We start from the raw sequence: 21,051 nt of genomic DNA on the forward strand, positions 1-21,051 counted from the left end.
TGGAGTTGCAAGCCAAGGGAGGTCGCAGACCTCTGGCCCGCCAGCAGAAGCCGGGAAGAGGCAAGGAAGGGTTCCCCCGGTGGTTTCGGGGGAGATGACCCCGTCACCTCTTTTAGTCTGGGCTTCTACTCTGTGACAGAATGAATTTCTGTTGTTATAAATCGTCCCAGCTTATGGTGCTTTCTTATGCTGCCTCGGAGATTAATACAGGCATCAAGCCTGAGCAGAATGGGAGTACCTGGGCACAAGGTCCTCACGCTGTGTGCGAAGTAGTAGCAGAATGCCGAGTAAAGGTAGACCGTGCTAAGTTAGGGATGCTGTGGCGGGACGAGTGCTAAGAGGGCCCCCAGATTCCTGCACGCCTTGTGTAATCCCTCCCCTTGAGTGTGGAAGGGACTCACGGATACGATGATGCCACTTGGGTAAAATGGCAAAGGTGACTTTTGCTAATTTAATTAAGGCCCTTAGTCAATGGACTTTGAGTTCGTCAAGAAGGAGCTTGTCCTGGATCAGCTGACTTCGTCCTGTGAGCTCTTTCAAAGAAGGTCTCGAGGCCAGAGACTCTCACAGGAGGCTCTGCAGTGACCCAGAGGAGGAGGCCACTGGGACGTCCTCCACCACCTGCAGGAACATGGCGGGGGGCCCTGAGACTCCAATGAAGGGCCAGGCCCGGGCTGTGAGACTGAGCAGAGGGCCCCGCTAAGCTGTCCTTGGAATCTGACTTGTGGGAAGTTGACAATAATAAATGTGTGTCGTGCTATGCTGCCAAGATCGTTGTAATGTTGTAGAAAGCAACAGAAAAGCAGCACAATGTACATGATACCACCTAAATCAAGCACTACAATAACACAACAAGGGGATATAGCTAATGTCAATGAAGGGGACAAAATGAGATAATAAAAAATACACAGTCGACAAAAAAACAGAAAAAGAAGATAAAAGGACCAAAGAACAAACAAAACAAATAAAAAAAGATAAATAGCAGAATGGTCAATTTAAGTCCAAAAAATATCTATAATCACATTAAATGTAAGTGGTCTAAATAACCCAACTAAAAGGCAGAGATTTTCAGACTGGGTAGGAACACGGGAGCCACACAGATGCTGTCTCCAAGAACCTCTCTTCACACATAAAGACAGGGACAGGGCAGCAGTGAAAGGATGAGAAACGGACAGCTGATCTGTCTGCATTAGGAGCAGACAGGAGATTGCAGAGCAAAGCGCATTTCAATGGATACAGAGGGCTGTTTCATCATAACAAAGGGGCCAATGTATCATGAGGACACAACTATCCTAAACATGTGCTCACCCAATAATAGAGCTTCAAAAATCTATGAAGCAAGAACTGCAAGAAGGAAATCCACAAGTGACAGCTGAGATTTTACTACTCCTTCTGTCCTACAATGAACAGAGAACATGAGACAAAAAATCAGGAAGGATAGTAAACACTCAAAAAACATCACCAAGCAACTTAACTTGATGGGTGTTTACAGAACCCTTCACACAACAACAGCAAAACATGCATTCGTTTCAAACACCTATTGGACATGCTAGACCATATACTGAGCCATAAAACAGTCTCGGTAAATATAAAAGGACTCAAGTCATAGCAAGTGTGTTCTCTGACCACAAAAGATTCAGATATTATTAACAGGTACCTGGAAAATCCCCAAATATCTAGAAACTAAATGATACACTTCTAAATAACTTATGGGTACATACAGTAAAATGTTTCTGAGTTAAAAAAAAACACAGCATATCAAAGTCTGTGGGATGCAGTTGAAGTGGCACTTGGAGGAAATTTTACGGCAGTTAGTACCTATTTCAGAAGAATAAAGATAGATGTCCAGTCATCTACTCACACCGATGACTTCTGTTCCCATTCCCACTGGACGAAGTTGGGAGAAGGGGACAACAAAACCTGCAGTGGTGGCAGGAGAACAAGCGAGACTCCCAGGGCAGAGGCCAGTGTGGTGCGCAGCAGAAAAGCGAGGGGACAAAAGGCTGGCCCTCTGAGAAGATAAAAAATTACACTAACCTCCTAAGCAGACTACTCAGGAAAAAGGGAGAATGCACAAGTCACCAACAACACAAACAAGAGAGGTGACACTACTGAGAGTTTTACAGCCATCGAAAGGACAACGAAAGTACCACGGACAGCTTCATGCCAGTCAACTGCCAATTTAGATGGCAAGGAAACATTTCTTGAAAGACACAAAATATAAACTATCAAATGTCATCAAAGAAGAAATAGACAACCTATTAAATAGTCCTATATCCCTCAAGGAAATCAAAATGTTGTTAAAAGCCTTCCCATCAGGAATAAGACTAGGATACCTGCTCATAACACTGCTACTCAATATTGCACTGGAAGTTGTAGCCAGAGTAGGTAATAATTAATAATAACAATAATGGACATCAAATTAAAAGGAAATAGTAAAACTATCTCTCTTCACAGTGACAGGGGCCTATATATAGAACATATCAAAGAATCCACAAAACAACTACTAGAGCAAATAAACAAACTCAGCAAAGTTTCAGGGTACAAGATCAACACACAAAAAAGAAAAAAAGAGAGAAAGAACTCATCTCTGGGGTAGATATTGAGCTAAAAAAGAAAAAAAAGAAGGATCGACACACAAAAATCAGTTTTGTGTTTCTATTGTGTTCACTAGCAATGAACACTGAGCTAAAAAAGAAAAAAAAGAAGGATCGACACACAAAAATCAGTTTTGTGTTCACTATTGTGTTCACTAGCAATGAACACTTTGAAAAAGAAATGGACAAAACAATATCACTTACAATAGCATCAAAAAGAAGACAATATCTAGGAACCAATTTAACCAAGAAGGTGAAAGACTTGTACACTAAAAACTCCAAAATACTGTTAAACAGAAATGAAGGAAAATTAAATAAATGGAAAGACATTCCATGTTCATGGATTAGAAGACTCACGATGGCAATACTACACAAAGTCATCTACAGATTAATGCAATGCCTACCAAAATTTGAATGCCTTTTTGTTTTTGGCAAAGATACTAGAATTCATATGGACATGCAAGGGCCCCAAGTAACCAAAATAATCTTAAAAAAGAATAAAGCTGAATGAGTCACGTGTCCTGATTTCAAAACTTAGTACAGAGCTACAATAATCAAAACAGTGTGGTACTGTCATAGAGCTAGATATACGTATCAATGGAAAAGAATCAAGGGCCCAGAAATAAACCCATACATCTATGCCCAGTTGATCTTTGAAAAGGCTACCAAGATCATTCAGTGGGAAAAAGCAGTCTTTCCAGCCAATGGTGTGGGGACGACCAGAGATCCACAAACAAAAGAATAAAGTTGGACTCTTACACCATATACAAAAATTAACTCAAAATCGATCAGCGACCTCTATATAAGAGCTAAAAGATAAACTCCTTAGAGGAAAACATAGGGGGATAAGTTTCATCATTGGATTTGGCAATGGATTCTTAGACATGGGTGTAAGCAACATACAAGGAAAATGGATAAATTAAACCTTATCAAAACTTGTTTGTATCCAAGGGCACCATACCAAATGTTGAAAGACAAACTACAGAATGGGAGAAAATATTTTCAAATCATATATCCGATATAGGTCTAGTATCTTGAATGTATAAAGAACTCCTATAACCCAACAATAAAAAAAAGACAAGCAACCTGATTTTTAAAAACAAGCCAAGGACTTGAATATCTATTTCCCCAAAGAAGATAGACAAATGGCTAACAAGCACTTGAACAGATGCTCAACATCATAGGTCACTGGGAAAATGTCAATTAAACCACACTGAGAGAGCACTTCACTCTCTCTAGGATGGCTAAGGTCGGTCGATGCAATGGGTGAAGCGGTCAGTTTTGGTGAGGATGTGGAGAAACTGGAGCCACTGTACATGGCCAGTGGGGATGTAAAATGGCCAGCTGCTACAGGAAACACTTGGGCAGTTCCTCACTCAGTCAGTCATGGGATTACCTTGTGACCCAGCAGCCCCGCCCCTAGTTGTACACCCAGAGGGCTGAAACCAGGGTGCTAACACACACGCACTGCAGGGCTATGCACAGGAGCCAAAAGATGGAAGTGGCCTAAGCTTCCAAACAGGTGACTGGCCAGACAACTGCGGCACATATGTCTAATGAAGTGTTGTTATTCAGCTAAACAAAGGAATGACATGCCAGTATGTGCCACAGCGTGGATGGATTTCCAAAAACATTAAGTGGAAGGAGCCAGACACGAAGGGCCACACACTGTGTGATTCCATTGACGTGGACTATCCAGAACACACCCCCAGAGTGAGATCACAGACTGGTGGTTGCAGGGGCTGCAGGGCTGGGGGAGGGGAGCAGCTCCTGAGTGGCTGTGGAGTTTCATACTGATGTGAAATGTTTGGGCCTAGATAGGTATGGTGGTTACACAATCTTGGTAACTGGACATATGAATAGACTAAAAAAAGAAAAACCATATGATCATCTTCTAGATGCAAAAAGGCATTTGACAAAATCTAAAATGCATTACTGATAACAACTCTCAGCCAAGTAGGAAGAGAAGAAAGATCCCCCAACCTGATAAAGGGCATCTATGAGAAACCCACGGCGGACGCCATCCTCCGTGGCGGAAAACTGAATGCTTCCCCCTGAAACCAGCAGACGACAGGCATGTCTGGTCCCATTCCCTCTATTCAACACTAGTTGAATAGTAGTGGAGCGTCTAGCTACTGCGGCGAGGCGAGGTGAGGCGAAGAATAAAAGTAATCCAGATTGAAAAGGAAAAAGTCAAACTGCCTTTGTTTGCAAATGGTGCCATCATCTATGTCGAAAATTCTAGAAAATCTGAAATAAGAGCTCTGCAACTGGTGAGTGGGTTCAGCAAGGTTGTAGGGTACCAGACCCCCATTCAGATGTCTACTGCATTTCTAACCCCAGGAACAAAGTGTTGGGAACTGAAATTTTAAAATACTAGTTACAGTACATATATATATATAAAACAAAGTACTTACGGCTGAATTTGAGGAACGATGTGCAAGAGCTCTATGAGGAAAATTACAAAACTTTGCCAAGAGCAATTAAAGACCCAAATAAATGTCTGTTAATAGACCAGAAAACTCAGTATTGTCAGGACAGCAATTCTCCCAAACTGCTCTGTAGATCAGAAACTGATAAGCTGATTTCAAAATTTATGTTGAAATATTAAGGAACTAGAAGAGCAAAAACTATTTAGAAGAAAGTAGAGCAAAGTTGGAGCACTTACACTCCCCAATTTCAAGCCTTCTTTTCTTTAAAGCGACAGTAACCAAGAGAGTTGGGGTAGGGGCACCAAGTCAGATGCAGACCAGTGAACTGTGGCAGAGTGGAGAAGCCCAGCCCTGCATCTAAGGCCAATTGCTTCCTTGAAAGGAGATGCAGATGCAAGTCTTCTGCAAATTAAGGTGGGCGTTTCAACAAACAGTGCTGTAACAACTGGTTATCTCACACAAACACACTGATTTGGATCCAATATTCCCATTATGGGCAAAAATCAACTCACAATGGATCACAGACTAATAGTAAAACCTATGACTATAAAATTTTTAGAAGAAAACATAGGAGAAACTCTTTCTAACTCTGGCTTAGGTAAAAATTTCTTAAACACCAAAACATGATGAAAAAAAATGATAATGTAGACTTCATCAAAATTAAAGGCATCTCTTTAAAAGGCACCATGAAAAGAATAAAATGACCTAGTAAGGGTGAGATTTATAAATCACTTATCTGATAAAGAACTTGTACCCAATATACAAGGAACTTGTAAGAAACAGCAAGAAAACAGCAAGACAATGAACCTGATAAAAATGTGCAAAATATTTGAACAGATACATCATCAGAGAAGATATGCAGGTGGCAGACAGACATAAGAAACGATACCCCAAATCACCAGCCACTAGGGAAATGAATGTGGAAGCCACGGCTTGATGAGACACCACTTCCCGCCCAGCAGAATGGCTGGAACAAAAACGCTGACCTCCCCTGGGGGCCCCGAGGAGGCTGAGCTCATGGGGCTCCCACACACTGCTGTGTGGTCAGCCACTTTGGAAAAGAATTTGGCAGTTTCTGAAAAAGTTAAGCAGGAACTTACCATATTACCTGGCCATTTCCCTCCCGTATATTTACCTAAGAAAAATGAAAACACATAACCATCCAGAGATGTGCATGTAGGTGTTCACAGCACTTTTATGTATAATAATCCCAAAGCGCAAACAACCCTCAACTCCGTCAGCAGGTGCAATGCACACACCTGTGAGCTTTTTTTTAAATCCTCTACTCCAGGACAGGTTCATTGATTTTAAAGAGAGAGGATGTGAGAAAGAAGCATCGGTCGCTTGCCTCCTGTATGTGCCCCGACCAGGGATCGAACCCACAACCTAGGTATGTGTCCTGACTGGGAACCAAACCTCATATATTAGTTATTTATTACTGCATAACAAATACCACAAACTTTGCACACAACCAAAAACTTAAACAAACATACACTTATCATCCCCCAATTTCTCTGGGTTAGATTTGGGACCATTTTGGCAGGGTCCTCTGCATAGGGGACCCCAGGCTGAAGTCAGTAGGAATGCCATCTCATCTGAGCCCCTGGACCCTCTTCCAGCTTCGCTGCTCCTTGACAGAATTTAGTGCCTTGCAGTGGAGATGAGACCAAGGCCCTCATCTCCAGGAGGCCACCTGCCTGCCACTGTGGGGCAGTTTGCTTCTGCAGGCCCAGAGGAGACTCTCTCAGGCTTTGACTCTGACTGACTGCAGGAAGGGCCTCCGCCTCCTTAGGGCCCGCCCACGCAGAATAATCACTCTTTTCATTAACTCCACGTCGCTGACCAGTACCCCTAACACAGCTGCAAATGCCCTTCTGTCCTACAATGGAACCTAGTGACCTGGAGTCCTGTCCTAGGCAGAGTCCTCCTCACACTCAAGGGGAGGGGACCATGCAGCCTGTGTTTTGCTCTGTGTGAGGGTGGGCCTCGGGGGCCACCTGAGAACCTGCCTCCCACCTAAACGCCTCCCGGGGTGCCCAACAGCACAGGTGAGCGCCGAGACAGTCATGCTGAGTGAAAGCGGCTGCGGGGATGTGTTTGTCATCCTGACCGCGGTGACGGTTTTACGAGTGCTTACGTATGTCACGAGTCTTTCCAGTATGTGAATTATATAGCTATTTAAAAAGTTTATAAAACCTAATATTCAATAGTTATTGAAAAATAAGTATGTTTGTCAACTGTTTAACTGTAATTTTTATGAAATTTATATGTGATGAAAATGTGATGTTCAAACTGAGATGTGTTGTAAGCCCAAAATGTGCCTCTGATTTGAAAATAGTATGAGAAAAGAATGTAAAATATATCAGTAACTTTTACACTGATGACAGGTTGGAATGATAACGTATTAAATAAGTTAATACAACAGATTATTCCTCTTAATTCCACCTTTTTAAATGTGGCTATGAGAACATTTCCCATCACTCACAGCACTGCTCGGCATTTCTACTGGCCAGTGCTGCTGTAGTTTGAGTCAGCTGGTCTGGGGCTACAGGGGGTGGGCACGTTCAGTGATGCCAGAAGGAGGCAAACAGCCAACTCCAGAACATGGGACACCCTACAGGACCAATGTCCCAGTTTCTCCAACAGATAAATGGAATGGAGATGGCATGCATAAAAAATAAAACAATGGGAAGAAGGACTACAACAGGACAAAAGTCACTTAAGAGTTAAAGGAATCAGTGCAACGTGGGCACTTGCTTGAATCCTGACTTGAATATTAATAAGTGAACTGTTAAAAGATATTTTTGAAGAATTGGGGCCTCTGATTATGGACTGGCTACTAGATGATATTAAGAGATTATTATTAACTTCGCCAGGGGCATCAGTGGCCGGTCAAGTCCCTGAGAGCAGAACTGCATGTCAGGGTCACGACAGGGGATATGGGGGGTCAGGGGTCAGCTCTAAGAACCTCAGGGAGTGGACAGGCTCAGTCAGAGTCGGGGGTCAGGGGGTGACTACCTGGTGGTTCACGTCCATCCGATCTATTCTCTGTGTGTTTATGGCTTTGAGGACTTCCTAAGGAGAAAAAGGGAAAGACGGTGACTTCCTCCTTTGAAGTCCCACCTGGTGCCGGGCGGCCTCTGGCAGGAAGCTGGCTCCGCAGAGGCCATGAGTGTCTGCAAACGCCTCTGTCCATGAACCTGGTGACAGCACGGTAACCCCATTTGTTCCTCCTTACACTCGCTGTTTGCAAAACAGAAAGGCATTTTCCCGGCAAGCATTTCAGAATGGTGACACGCAGGCACTTCAAGTCCTTTTCATCATCCAAAGTGCTAACACATATGGGCTGCGCTCTGCAGAAACATCTGTTTCAAATGCAGTCCCCTGCAACTCACAGCCCACGGCAGTAGCCATGCACTCGGCTACCTCAGCCTCCCTCGCCCTCCCGTGGTACCCCGAGCCGAGGTCACACACACCCCTGTGTGCCCCGAGCTTTATTCTAAGGGGCTTGTCAGGACAGGCGGGTTGTCAGACTGCTGAGCTGGGGAAAGCCCCTGGTGCACTTGGGGCTGAGTGCCTTCTAGGGGCTGGTGGGATAGCACCCTCACCAGCATCCCTAACACAGCTGCAAAGGATGGACAGTCAGCCATTTTCATGGGCCCAGGGGACAAGCGGATCACAGCTCCCGACAGGGTTCTGGAGTGTGGTTAACCTTCTCAGAGGATCTGAGCCAGCCACTCCCCGGCAAACCGCAGCCGCCGTGGCCCACCCCACACAGGGAGCTGCAGCCCCCACCCCTGCCTCCTCTGATCGCCTTTCTTGTGCTTCAGACCTGCTGAGGGTTGCCAGGGAAACCAGAAAACAGCTGGCCGAGAGAAGTCTCAGAGCCCTTCAGTGCATCACATGCCACGCACCCAGCCTGCATGCACACGGGTGGCAACAGTGTGGCCTGGTGCCTGTCCTCCAGCTGCTCACAGCCACGATGCAGAGGGCTGGGACTCAGTCGCTAGGGTCTGCAGGCTGGTGACCTGGACCCAAGCTCCTCCCACCCTCCTTCCTGATCACCCCCACTGTGCCTGACTCCTGGTTGACCTTTCTGAACAGCGGGGGGCATGGCTTTCTTCTCAGTTTCCTTTGCCCGAATTCAGCCCTCCTCACCCCAGCATGAGCTCAGGACACCCTGGGCCTCTCACCAGGGCCTGCTTTTGAGGGGTGCCCTGGTGGCCACATGGTCTGATGAATTCAGTGGTCTCCAAAGTGGGAGTGTGTCTCCAGAACACAGATCAATGGGAAGAGTATGGGAACTCCTTTTCTGAAAAGTAATTTGGTTATGTAATATTTGCAACATAAAAAGATGACCTGTCTCATGTATGTACATCATAATGCACAATAACAAATTAGACATCTGGAGGCCCCCCCAGATGGTGGGGCGCGACCAACTCCTCCATTTTCTCCACCTGCACCGTCTTCCGCCCCTACCCACTTCCATCATTCCCACTATCTGGAATTTTAAAAACGTTTACCTCTTAGAAGAACAAAGTGGGAAGGATCACATTACCTGATATCAAACTGAGGCAGGAGATAGTCAGGAAGGAAGCTCCAGAGGCCCCCCGCAGGGCTGAGGTAGAAAACATCTATACATGACAAAGACCCCCTAAGATGGGTTGTTCCTGTTTACTGGGATAACTCTGAATCATAGAATGCGCCTGCGCGCTACCCCTGATTCATTAGAATATCATTATAATGAAATAACATTGTGGGACTCCCTTCTCCAGTAGCCAATCAAGAAAATCATAGGAAACCACACATGCGCAGTAGCTTTGAAATCCAACTCCTTGTACCTGCGCAGGAAAAGCCCACCAAAGATTAGCAAGGGGGCTTCTGCCCTATAAGAATAGAATCCCCCAGCCCACGTGCCCCTTTTTCTCTGCTCAGAGCTGGCCCACTCCCGTGTCCTGTGGAGTGTACTATCACTTAATAAATCTTCCCTCTTTCTTTATGCTATAAACTTTGTGTGTTCGGTTCAATTCTTTGTCCTCGATCACTAAGAACCTGGTTACCTGTGCACACCTGTGACAAAAGGACCAGTCAGAAATGAAAAATACAGCATCTGAGATAAATAATACACTGGAAGGAATAAACAGTAGGTTGGATGAAGGAGAGGGTCAAATCAGTGATTTGGAAGACAAGGTAGAAAAAAACACACAGAGCAGCAATAAGAAAAAACAATTTAAAAAAATGAGGATAGTTTTAAGGGACCTTTGGGAGAACATGAAACACAATGATATCCGCATCACAGGGGCACCAGAAGGAGAGATGAGACAGCCAGGGATCGAGACCCTGTTTGAAGAATAGTGACAAAAAACTTCCCTAACTGGGGAAGAAAAAAGACACAAGTCCAGGAAGCACAGAGAGTCCCAAACACAATGGACCCAAAGAGGCCCACTCCAAGACATGTCATAATTAAAACAGCAAAGGCCAAAGACAAAGAGAGAATCTTGAAAGCCACAAGAGAAAGGCAGTTAACTACCTACCTACCTACAAAGAAGCTCCTATAAGACTGTGAGCTGATTTCTCAACAGACACATTTCAGGCCAGAAGAGACTGGAATGAAATATTCAAAGTGATGAAAAACAAGGACCTAAAACCAAGATTAGTTTACCCAGCAAGACTTCCATTTAGAGTTAGAGAAATAAAGAGCTTCCCAGACAAGAAAAGGAGTTTGTTACCACCAGATCAGTATTACAAGAAATGTTAAAGGGCTTGAAAGGAGGAGGAAGAGGAATATAGTTAAAAGGATAAAATGGCAATAAATACGTACTTATCAAAAATCACTTAAAATGTAAATGGCTTAAATGCATCAATCAAAAGACATAGGCAGCTGAATGGAGAAGAAAACAAGACCCACACATATGCTGCCTCCAAGAAACCCACCTCAGAACACAAGACACAGATGAAAAGTGAAGGGCTGGAAAAAGGTATTTCATGCGAATGGAAAGGGGAAAAAAACCTGGGGCAGCAATCTTACATCTGACAGAACAGACTTGAAAACAAAGGCGGTATAATAAGAGACAAGGAAGACACTTCATGGTGAAAAAGGGAGCAGTCCAACAAGAGGATATAACCCATGTAAACATATATGCACCCAACATTGGAGCATCTGAACATGTAAAGCAAATCTTGATGGACATAAATCTTGATGGACATGCATTCATAGCAGGGGATTTTAATGACCCATCGTCATCGATCGTAGATCTTCCAGACAGAAAACCAACAAGGGACAGCAGCATTAAATGACAGACTAGATCAAATGGATTGAATTGGTATCCTCAGAGCATTTCACCCCAGAGCAGCAGAATATGCATACTTTTCAAGTGTACATGGAATGTTTTCTAGGACAGACAAAACAATTCTCAATAAATTTAAGAAGACTGAAGTCATATCAAGCATCTTCTCTGACCACAGTGTTACAAAGCTAGAAGTCAATCACAAGAAGAAAACTGAAAAGTACAAAAACACATGGAGCCTGAATAACATGTTACTAAACTGTAGTAGACTGTTCTGCGTGGTGTGGGCCCAGCTCCCACTCAGAGATGCACAGGACCCATGCCCATGGATGGGTTGTCCTGTGGGGAATCAGGCCTGCCATGTACCCAGGCTGCTATGAGTCTTGCTTTTTGCTAAAACTCCCTCACCCTGAATTGAGAACATTTACTGCAAAGCAACTTCCTAAAAACCATGCTAAACCTTCTAAGGATGAGTGTAACTGGTTCAACTACTTTTGCCTTTTCATTTGCAAATATCCCTCTTCTGTGATGTGATTAAGCAGCATTGGCTCCTTTGTTTTCTGTAAAAGGTAACCACCTAAAGCTAGCCTGTGCATAGTTAATGAGGACCTTCTTGTATTGTGCCCAGTAAGACAATAAAAGCTCATTGGAGCAAGGGCTGAAGCTTTTGCTCCCCTTGAGAGAAAAGCCATGCTGTCCCTTTTCCTCCACCAGACTCGGTAGTCTGTCTGAATGTCTCATTTCATCCATAATGATGTGGACACTGTGGGCCGATGTCTGCGTCACTAAACACTGAATGGGTTAACAAAGAGATCAAGGAAGAAATCAAAAGATACCTTGAAAAAATGAAAAAGAACACAACAACCCAAAGTCGATCGGGCACAGTGAAAGCAGTCCTAAGAAGGAAATTCATAGCATTGCATACGGCCTATTTGAAGATACAAACAAAATATCTCAAATAAGCACTCTAACTTTAGACTTAAAGGAGCTGGAAAAAGAACAAAACAAAGCCCCTAGTGAATAGAAGAAAAGAAATAATAAAGATCAGAGCAGAAATAAAAGAGAGTCTTAAAAAACACAAAAGATCAATTAAACCAAGAGCTGGTTCTTTGAAAAGATAAACAAGATTGACAAATCTTTAACCAGAATCATCAAGAAAATAGAGAGAGGAGAGAGGACCAAATAAATAAAATCAGAAATGAAAGAGGAAAAGTAACAACTGACACCTAAGAAATACAAAGGATTTTAAGAAAATATTACAAACAACTACATGCCAGCAAATTAGACAATCTGGAAGAAATGGATAAATTCCTAAAAACATATAATCTTCCAAAACCAAATCAGGAAGAATCAGAGAATCTGAAAAGAGATCACACCTGGCAAAATTGAAGCAGTAATCAAAAAACTCCCAGTAAACAAAAGTCCTGGTCCAAATCTAGCTTCACAGGTGAATTTACCAAACATTCAAAGAACAACTAACACCTATCCTTCTCAAGCTATTCTAAGAAATTCATGAGAAGACTCCCGAGCTCATTTTACAAAGCCAGCATTATCCTAATTCCAGAACTAGATCAAGACACTACAAAAAAAAAAAAACAAGAAAAAAGAAGAAAAAGAAAATTATAGGTCAATGTCCCTGATGACTATAGATGCTCAAACCCTCAACAAAACATTAACAAATGGAATATAGCAATGCATCAAAAAGATCATATACCATGATCAAGTGGGATTTATTCCAGGGATGCAAGGTTGGTACAATATCTGCAAATCAATAAACACAATACACCACATAATTAAAATGAAGGATAAAAACCACATGATCATGTCAATAGATGCAGAAAAACCATTTGATAAAATCCAGCACCATTTGTGATAAAAACTCCCAGCAAAGTGGGAATAGAGGGAACTTACCTCAGTGTAATAAAGGCCATATATGACAAACTCACAGCCAATATCATACTCACTAGGAAAAACTACAAGTGTTTCCCTTAAGATGAGTAACAAGACAGGGATGTCTGCTTTTACCACTCATTCGACATAGTACTGGAAGTCCTAGGCACAGCAATCAGACAAGAAAAAGAAAGCGTCCAAATTGAAAAAGAGAGATTAAACTGTTATTATTCACAGTTGACATGATATTGTACATAGAAAACCCTGAAGAGTCTAAAAAAAGCTGCTAGATCTAATAAATGAATTCAGCAAAGTAGCAGGATACAAAGTTAATATTCAGAAATTGGTGGCACTTTTATACACTAATAATGAACTATCAGAAAGAGCAAATAAGAAAACAATCCCATTTACACTGCAAAAACAACATAAGGTACTTAATAGTAAATTTAATCAAGGGTGTAAAAGACCTGGACTTGGAAAATTATAAGACACTGAAGAAAGAAACTGAAGAATATAGAAATAACTGGAAAAATATATCATATTCATGGATAGGAAGAATTAACATCATTAAAATGTCCATACTACCCAGAGCAATCTACAGATTCAACACAATTCCTATCCAGATTCCAATGGTGTATTTCACAGATCAAGAATGAATATTCTAAAAACATATATGGACCCACAAGAGACTCTGAACAGCCACAGGAATCATGAGAAAGAAGAACAAAGTTGAGGGAATCATGTTACCTGATGTCAAACTATAGTACAAAGCCACAGTAACCAAAACAGCCTGGTACTGGCATAAAAACAGACACATAGATCCATGGAACAGAATAGAGACCCCATAAATAAAACCATGCCTTTATGGTCAATTAATATTTCACAAAGGAGGCAGAAACATACAATGGGCTAAAGACAGTCTATTCAATAAATGGTGTTGGGAAAACTGTACAGATAACATGCAAAAAATGAAACTAGACCACCTTCTTACACCATACATAAGAATAAACTCAAAATGGACTAAAAACTTAAATTCTAGACTCAAAACCACAAAAATCCTAAAAGAAAACATAGGCAATAAATTCTCAGACATTGCTCATGGCAGTTTTTTTCTGATATATCTCCTTGAGCTAGGGAAACAAAAGAAAAAAAAAATAGAACTATGTCAAACTGAAAAGTTTTTGTACAGCAAAAGAAACCATAAACAAAATGAAAAAAAAACCCTCCCTGAATGAGAGAATATGTTTCCCTATGATACATCTGATAAGGAGTTAATATCCCAAAATGTATTAAAAACTTATAAAACACAACAACAACAAAAAACAATTCAATTAAAAAGTGGGCAAGGATCTGAATAGACACTTCTCCAAAGAGGGCATACAGATGGTCAATAGACATGAAAAGATGCTCAACATCACTAGTCACCAGAGAGATGCAAATTAAAACCACAATGAGCTATTGACCTCACACCTGTCAGAATGGCTGAAATCAATAAATCAACAAACAACAAGTGCTGGTGAGAATGTGGAGGAAGGGAAGCCTTAGTGCACTTTGTTGAAATGCAGATGGGTGCATCCACTATGAAAAGTAGTATGAAAATACCTCAAAAAATTAAAAATTGAACCGTGATTCCACTTCTGGGGATATATCTGAAGAAACTTGAAACACCAATTTGAAAGAATATGTGCATCTTCATGTTCACTGCAGGGTTATTTACAATTGCCAAGATATGGAAGCAGCCCAAGTGCCCATCAGTAGATGAGTAGATAAAACCACTATGGGACATCTACACAGTTGAATTCTACTCGGCCGTAAAAAAGAAGGAAATCTTTTTTGATGGTTGCCAAATGGGAGGGGGTTATGGGTGAAGAGGTGAGGGGATCAAGAAGTACAAATAGGTAGTTACAGACTAGTCATGGGGATGTAAAGTACGGTACAGGAAATGGAGTAGCCAGAGAAATTATACGAATGGCCCACGAACATGAACAATGGTGGGGGGATTGCTTAGGGGAGTGGGGGATGCTGAGTGGAGGGGGGCAAAGAGGGAAAAGTTTGGATAACTGTAATAGCACAATCAATAAAATATCATTTTAAAAAAGAAGGAAATCTTACCATTCTCAACAGCATGGATGGGCCTGGAGAACATTATGCTGAGTGAAATAAGCCAGTCAGGGAAAGACAAATACCACATGATCTCACTCATATGAGGAATCTAATGAACAAACTGAACTAGCAAGGAAAGTAGAGAGGCACTCAGAGAGCAGGCTGACAGCTGCCGGGGGCGGGGGGGGGGGCAGTGAGGGGCTGAGGGTGGGAAGTGGAGAGACTGAGCCAAAAAGAAAACGGCCACAGACAGCAGTGTGCCGACTGCTGGGTGAGGGGGGAGGGTACAGGGGGATAAATGGTGATGAAAGAGACCTTATTTGGGGCGGTGACTGCACACTGCAGTGTACAGACATGTTGTGGAATTGTGCATTGAAACCTGTATATTTTGTTAGCTAGTATCACCCTGATACATTCAATAGAAACAAAAAATCTAGATATGATAAAAGACGAGTGTGATTAAATCAACTACATACAAATGGAAAGCTTTTAGTGGCAAAACCCACCATATGTAATGTGGAAAAAAAAACCCTGGGGGAAATATTTGCAATATAACAAAGATAAAACACTAATAATCTAATATGTATTTTAAACAAACTTAAATTCGAGGTGAAAAAGTGACCAAAATTCCAGTAGGAAATGGGCAAAGCACAAGGATAGGAAACTCACAGAAAAGGTAACGAAATGCCTTATAAACTTGTGAAAAGACGTTTGGTTTCAGTAACAAAGATAGAAATGTAAATTAAGATGCGTGGAACTTCCGGCCAAGATGGAGGTGTAGGTAGACACACTGGGCCTCCTTGCTCAACCAAAAGGAGGACAACAACAATTTAAAAACAAAAAAACAACCAGAAGTGACAAAACTGAACTGTATGGAAATCTGACAACCAAGGAGTTAAAGAAGTAGCACTCACCCAGACCAGCAGGAGAGGCGGAGACAGGCAGCCAGGAGGAGAGGACTCACCCTGAGGCAGTGGCTGGAGGACTGCGTGGTCCCATATTCATGCAGATCAACGGGGAGAAACAACTGGGGAGTGAGACAGACCTACAACCCAGGGTCTCAGCGGGGAAATAAAGCCTCATACCTCTGACTGAAAACACCTGTGGGGGTTGAGGAGCCAGGAGAGACTCCCAGCCTTACAGGGGAGTTCACTGGAGGGACCCACAGGGTCCTAGAATGTACACAAACCCATCCACCCAGGAATCAGCACCAGAAGGTCCCACTTTGCTTGTGGGAAGCAGGGGAAGTGACTGAGAGCCAGTGGAGGGCGGAGCAAGTGCCATTGTTACTTCTCGAACCCTCTTCCACCTACAGTACCACAATGCAGCAGCAACGCAGGTTGCCCTTCCCTGGTGAACACCGAAGGATCCACCCCTTACTATGTAACAGGTGTGCTGAGACAAAACAAAAATGGCCCAAATGAAAGAACAGATCAAAGCTCCAGAAAAAATTACAACTAAGCAATGAAGAGACAGCCAACCTAACAGATGCACAATTCAAAACACTGGTAATCAGGATGCTCATAGAATGGTTGAATATGGTCACAAAATAAAGGAAAAAGTGAAGGCTATGCAAAGTGAAATAAAGGAAAATGTACAGGGAACCAACAGTGATGGGAAGGAAACCAGGACTCAAATCAATGGTTTGGAGCACAAAGAAGAATAAATATTCAACCAGAACAGAATGAAGAAACAAGAATTCAAAACAATGAGGAGAGGCTTAGGAACCTCCAGAACAACTTTAAACGTTCCAACATCTGAATTATAGGGGTGCCAGAAGGAGAAGAAGAAGAGTAAAAAATTGAAAACTTGTTTGAAAAAACAATAAAGGAGAACTTCCCCAATCTGGCAAAGGAAATAGACTTCCATGAAGTCCAGGAAGCTCAGAGAATCCCAAAGAAGTTGGACCCAAGGAGGAACACACCAAGGCACATCATAATCACATCACCCAAGATTAAAGAGAAGGAAAGAATCTTAAAAGCAGCAAGAGAAAAGGAGACAGTTACCTACAAAGGAGTTCCCATAAGACTCTCAGCTGATTTCTCAAAAGAGACCTTACAGGCAAGAAGGGGCTGGGAAGAAGTATTCAAAGTCATGAAAGCCAAGGACCTACATCCAAGACAACTCTATCCAGTAAAGTTATCATTTAGAATGGAAGGGCAGATAACGTGCTTCCCAGATACAGTCAAGTTAAAGGAGTTCATCATCATCAGGCCCGTATTATATGAAATGTTAAAGGGACTTATCTGAGAAAAAGAAGAAGATCATAAATATGAACAGCAAAATGACAAATTCACAACTATCAACAACTGAACCTAAAAAAAACAAAAACAAAAATGAGCTAAGCAAACAACTAGAACAGGAACAGAATCACAGAAATGGAGATCACATGGAGGGTTATCAGCAGGGAGGGGGAGAGGAGAATGGGGGAAAAGGTACAGGGAATAGGAAGTATAAATGGTAGGTAGAAAATAGACAGGGAAGGTTAAGAATAGTATGGGAAATGGAGAAGCCAAAGAACTTGTATGTATGACCCATGGGCATGAAGCAAGGTGGGAAAAGATGGGGGGGGGGGTACAGGGCAGAGGGGAATAAAGGGGAGAAAAGGAACAACTGTAATAGCATAACTAATAAAATATATTAAAACAAAGATGTGTGGAGATGATCTTTTCTGGCTCTCAGAGGCGGCAGCAGGGAGGGAAGCAGGCACTGGCCCTTACCCTGGTAGGAGTATAGAATATGGGGCAAGGGAACTTGGGAACAGTGAACAAAATAAGTCTGTATTTACTTCTACTTTCAGGAATTAAAGAGACACTTCCAGAAATACAAACAACCTGTGTGCAAGGTTATCCATTGCTTTATGATTTTTAATAACAAAGGCCTGGAAGAAGCCGAACCTGCACGCCACAGCCGCACAGCAGCGGCGTGAGCAAAGGCCCTGTGAGCCGCTATGAAGGGAGTTTGAAGGGGAAACAGCAAAGTGCAAGGGAGATGTGTGTGCTACCTTTCATGATAGTGCAAATAAATGGCTTGTCTGGCAAAGAAAACCAGGGAAGATAAACCATATTTCAAATGGTTACCCACAGTGTGGGAACAAGGAGGAAGAGACAGAAACTTTTATTCAACAAATGAAGTTATAATAAAAAAATAAAAGGGGGGAAAAGCCAAACTGTGTGCGAAGAGAAACAGAGGAAGCTAATGGCATACGGAGCTGGTGACACACTATGCCGACTACCCCAGGAAATCCTGAACTTGATCTAGTCAGGTTTGGTTGGTGCTGATTTGGATGCAGAGATTCAGAAATCATTTTGGGTGCATTCTAAGACAAAGCAAATGATTAAATACATTGACGTTTTGGCGAACCAGGTTCTTACAGTGGGATAAAGAAAATGGGTGTATTAAACTTTTGATTAAAAAAAAGATTTCTGGCCTTGGTCCACTGAGAAGGCAAGAAGCACATGTAAGGTACAGACCCTGGCTTCTGAGTCCCACCCCACGGACAGGTGTGGGGGCTCTTCTGAGGAAGGGCTGCCTCCAGGTCGGGGTCAAAGTGCAAGTGAGGGCTGGAGCGATGGGGAAGACTGGTGGGAATGCGTCAAGAGGACACAGACCAGCCAAAACAGCCAGCCCCAAACACCCAGCACCCCAACTTTGCAAACTCTACAGAAGCTCTCCCTCCCCTGCTGGGCACTAGGAGGGTGCAGGGAAAGGGGGGCAGGGCTCCCCTGACCACCACCTCTGGCCACTGGACCCCTTGCAGGAGGCCCTGCCAGGACTGAGGGGGCCCTGTGGCTGCAGGCCCCCTGGGGTGGACCCCAAATAGGGACAGCCAGTTGGAGGCTCCCCTCCTCCCCCTGCACCCACCGCAGGGGCTTCCTTTCAGTTCTCAGATTCGAACCCCTCCGAAGGCTTCGCAGGGCACCCGAGGAAATCTACACCCCACAGCTCCACTCCCTGGCTTTCGCAGCTCTTCCCACCCAGCAGCCCGGCCTGCATCCGGGCCACGCAGCTGAGGTTCCCTCAGACCCTTCCAGCGAGCCCTGCCCTTCCAGTCACCTGGCATCCGGGGTCACTACTGCTCAGGGCCACCCTCCCGGGTTAGGCTAAGGTCCTGCCCCACCCCAGTCTCTCCCCACCCCAATTACCGTTTTATTTTCTCCCTGGCACTGACCCTCTGCCATGACCCCGGGTTTTCCCCTGATCGCTGGCCCGGCCCCGCCCCCCATCCCCACCTGTCAGCACCTACTGGGGCCCGTACTAGGGCCGGCAGCAGCCCGCGTACAGCCGCGGCTTCGCGACCAATTGCAGGCCTCTCCGGCCGCCAGTTCTGCCCCAGGCAAAGCCCCCTACCCGCCCCCCCCCACCCCCCCACGGCTTTGCCACGTCCTGGTCCTGAGACCTGGAACAAGTCCAGTCACCTCTCTAAGCCCCAGTCACTTCGCAGTAAGGGGTGGGGGGCACCACACCTCCCAGGCAGGTAAACCCTCCCGGGGCACTTCTTGGCTTCCGAAGCTCAGCAGAACACCTGCCTCACCGTGGCCAGGAGGAGGGGGGCGGGGGTGAGGCTCTCCATACCCCGAACTGCCCTGCCCCTTCGGCGCACGCCTCCCCAACACTGAGCAGGGGGCGGGGACGGGGCTTCCCTGTCCCCACCCAGACAGAGAGAAGGGGGACCAGGGTCTCCGACCCCGCCCGCTCTGGCTGCGTGGGGGACACGCCCAGAACCCGAGCTGGCCCCGGCTCCCCAGGCGCTCTGATGGCAGAATCGGTCCTTTCCTCCATCGGCTCCAGCTTCAGAGACAGCAGCTCCTGTCCCCCCGGCTGCCCGGACAAAGCCGTTCCCCTCCTTCACACGCACCTGGCAGGTCAGCCTGGCCGGTCCCATTTCAGAGACCGGGAAACTGAGGCCTAGGGCAGGGTGGAGGCCTTGGGTCCAGGCTGGCTTTTCCTGCCCGCGAGTTCCTAAGACGCTCGCCCCTGGCGCCCAGGGGCGCGTCCTCTCTCCGCGGGGCTGGGGGTGTGTCCTCCGCCGGTCCCGGGCCGCAGGCGCCAGGCTCCCTGCGCCCGCACCCACGCCGCGCAGCCCCGCCCCCCGCCGCCGACCCCGGGCCCGCGGGCGGGCGACCGCGCGCAAAACCGGCCGCGCGCACACCTGTGCCCGGAGTCAGGCCGCGCGCCCCCGGGCTCGCCGCCCGCACGGCGGCATCCCGACCTCCCGGCCCACACCCGCCGCCGCCCCTCCCGGCCTGCAGCGCCCGCGTCCCGCCCAGCCGCGTCCCCACTCACCGGCTCCCGGCGCTCCCGGACCCCGGGCCCGGCCCATGGGCAGCGCCCGCTGCTCCCGCTGCCAGGGAACCCGGGCCACCCGCCGCTGCGGCTCCCGGGCGCAGCCCGCTGGGCTCTGACCGCCGAGCGGCGCGACACGGCGCCCCCTGGCGGCCGCACGCGGGGGCGGTGCGGGGCGCGCCGGCGGGTGGGGCTGCGGTGCCCTTCCCGCGCCCCTTCTGCAGCTTGGGGAGCCCCAGAGGCCCTGCCCACCAGCCTCACCTCTGCTCCAGGGCAAGCCTCCTGTGTTTAGGGCCTTCGGCTGTGGCTCACCTCCCACCTCCGCGCCCTGAGCATGGCTCCTCCTTGACTTTGCACCCGCACTAATCCCCCACTGACTCTCCTCCCCAGCAACCCCCTGGCACCTCAATACCCGGTCCACCCTTTTTCCTCAGGGCTAGGCCCTGGCTGTTCCTC

General features: G+C 45.5%; 1 protein-coding gene across 1 annotated transcript in view; it reads right to left on the reverse strand.

Annotated features, from left to right (window-relative positions):
• RASGEF1C (RasGEF domain family member 1C) overlaps positions 1-20,700 on the reverse strand; it is a 69,917-nt gene extending 49,217 nt beyond the window's left edge. The window contains exon 1 of the mRNA XM_028528448.2: positions 20,596-20,700. The gene's annotated coding sequence lies outside the window, so the exon portion shown is untranslated. The remainder of the gene's footprint in view (positions 1-20,595) is intronic.
• Between the last annotated feature and the right edge of the window lie 351 nt (positions 20,701-21,051).

Source organism: Phyllostomus discolor, chromosome 13 (genome assembly GCF_004126475.2).
Source record: "Phyllostomus discolor isolate MPI-MPIP mPhyDis1 chromosome 13, mPhyDis1.pri.v3, whole genome shotgun sequence".
Classification (NCBI taxonomy): Eukaryota; Metazoa; Chordata; class Mammalia; order Chiroptera; family Phyllostomidae; genus Phyllostomus; species Phyllostomus discolor.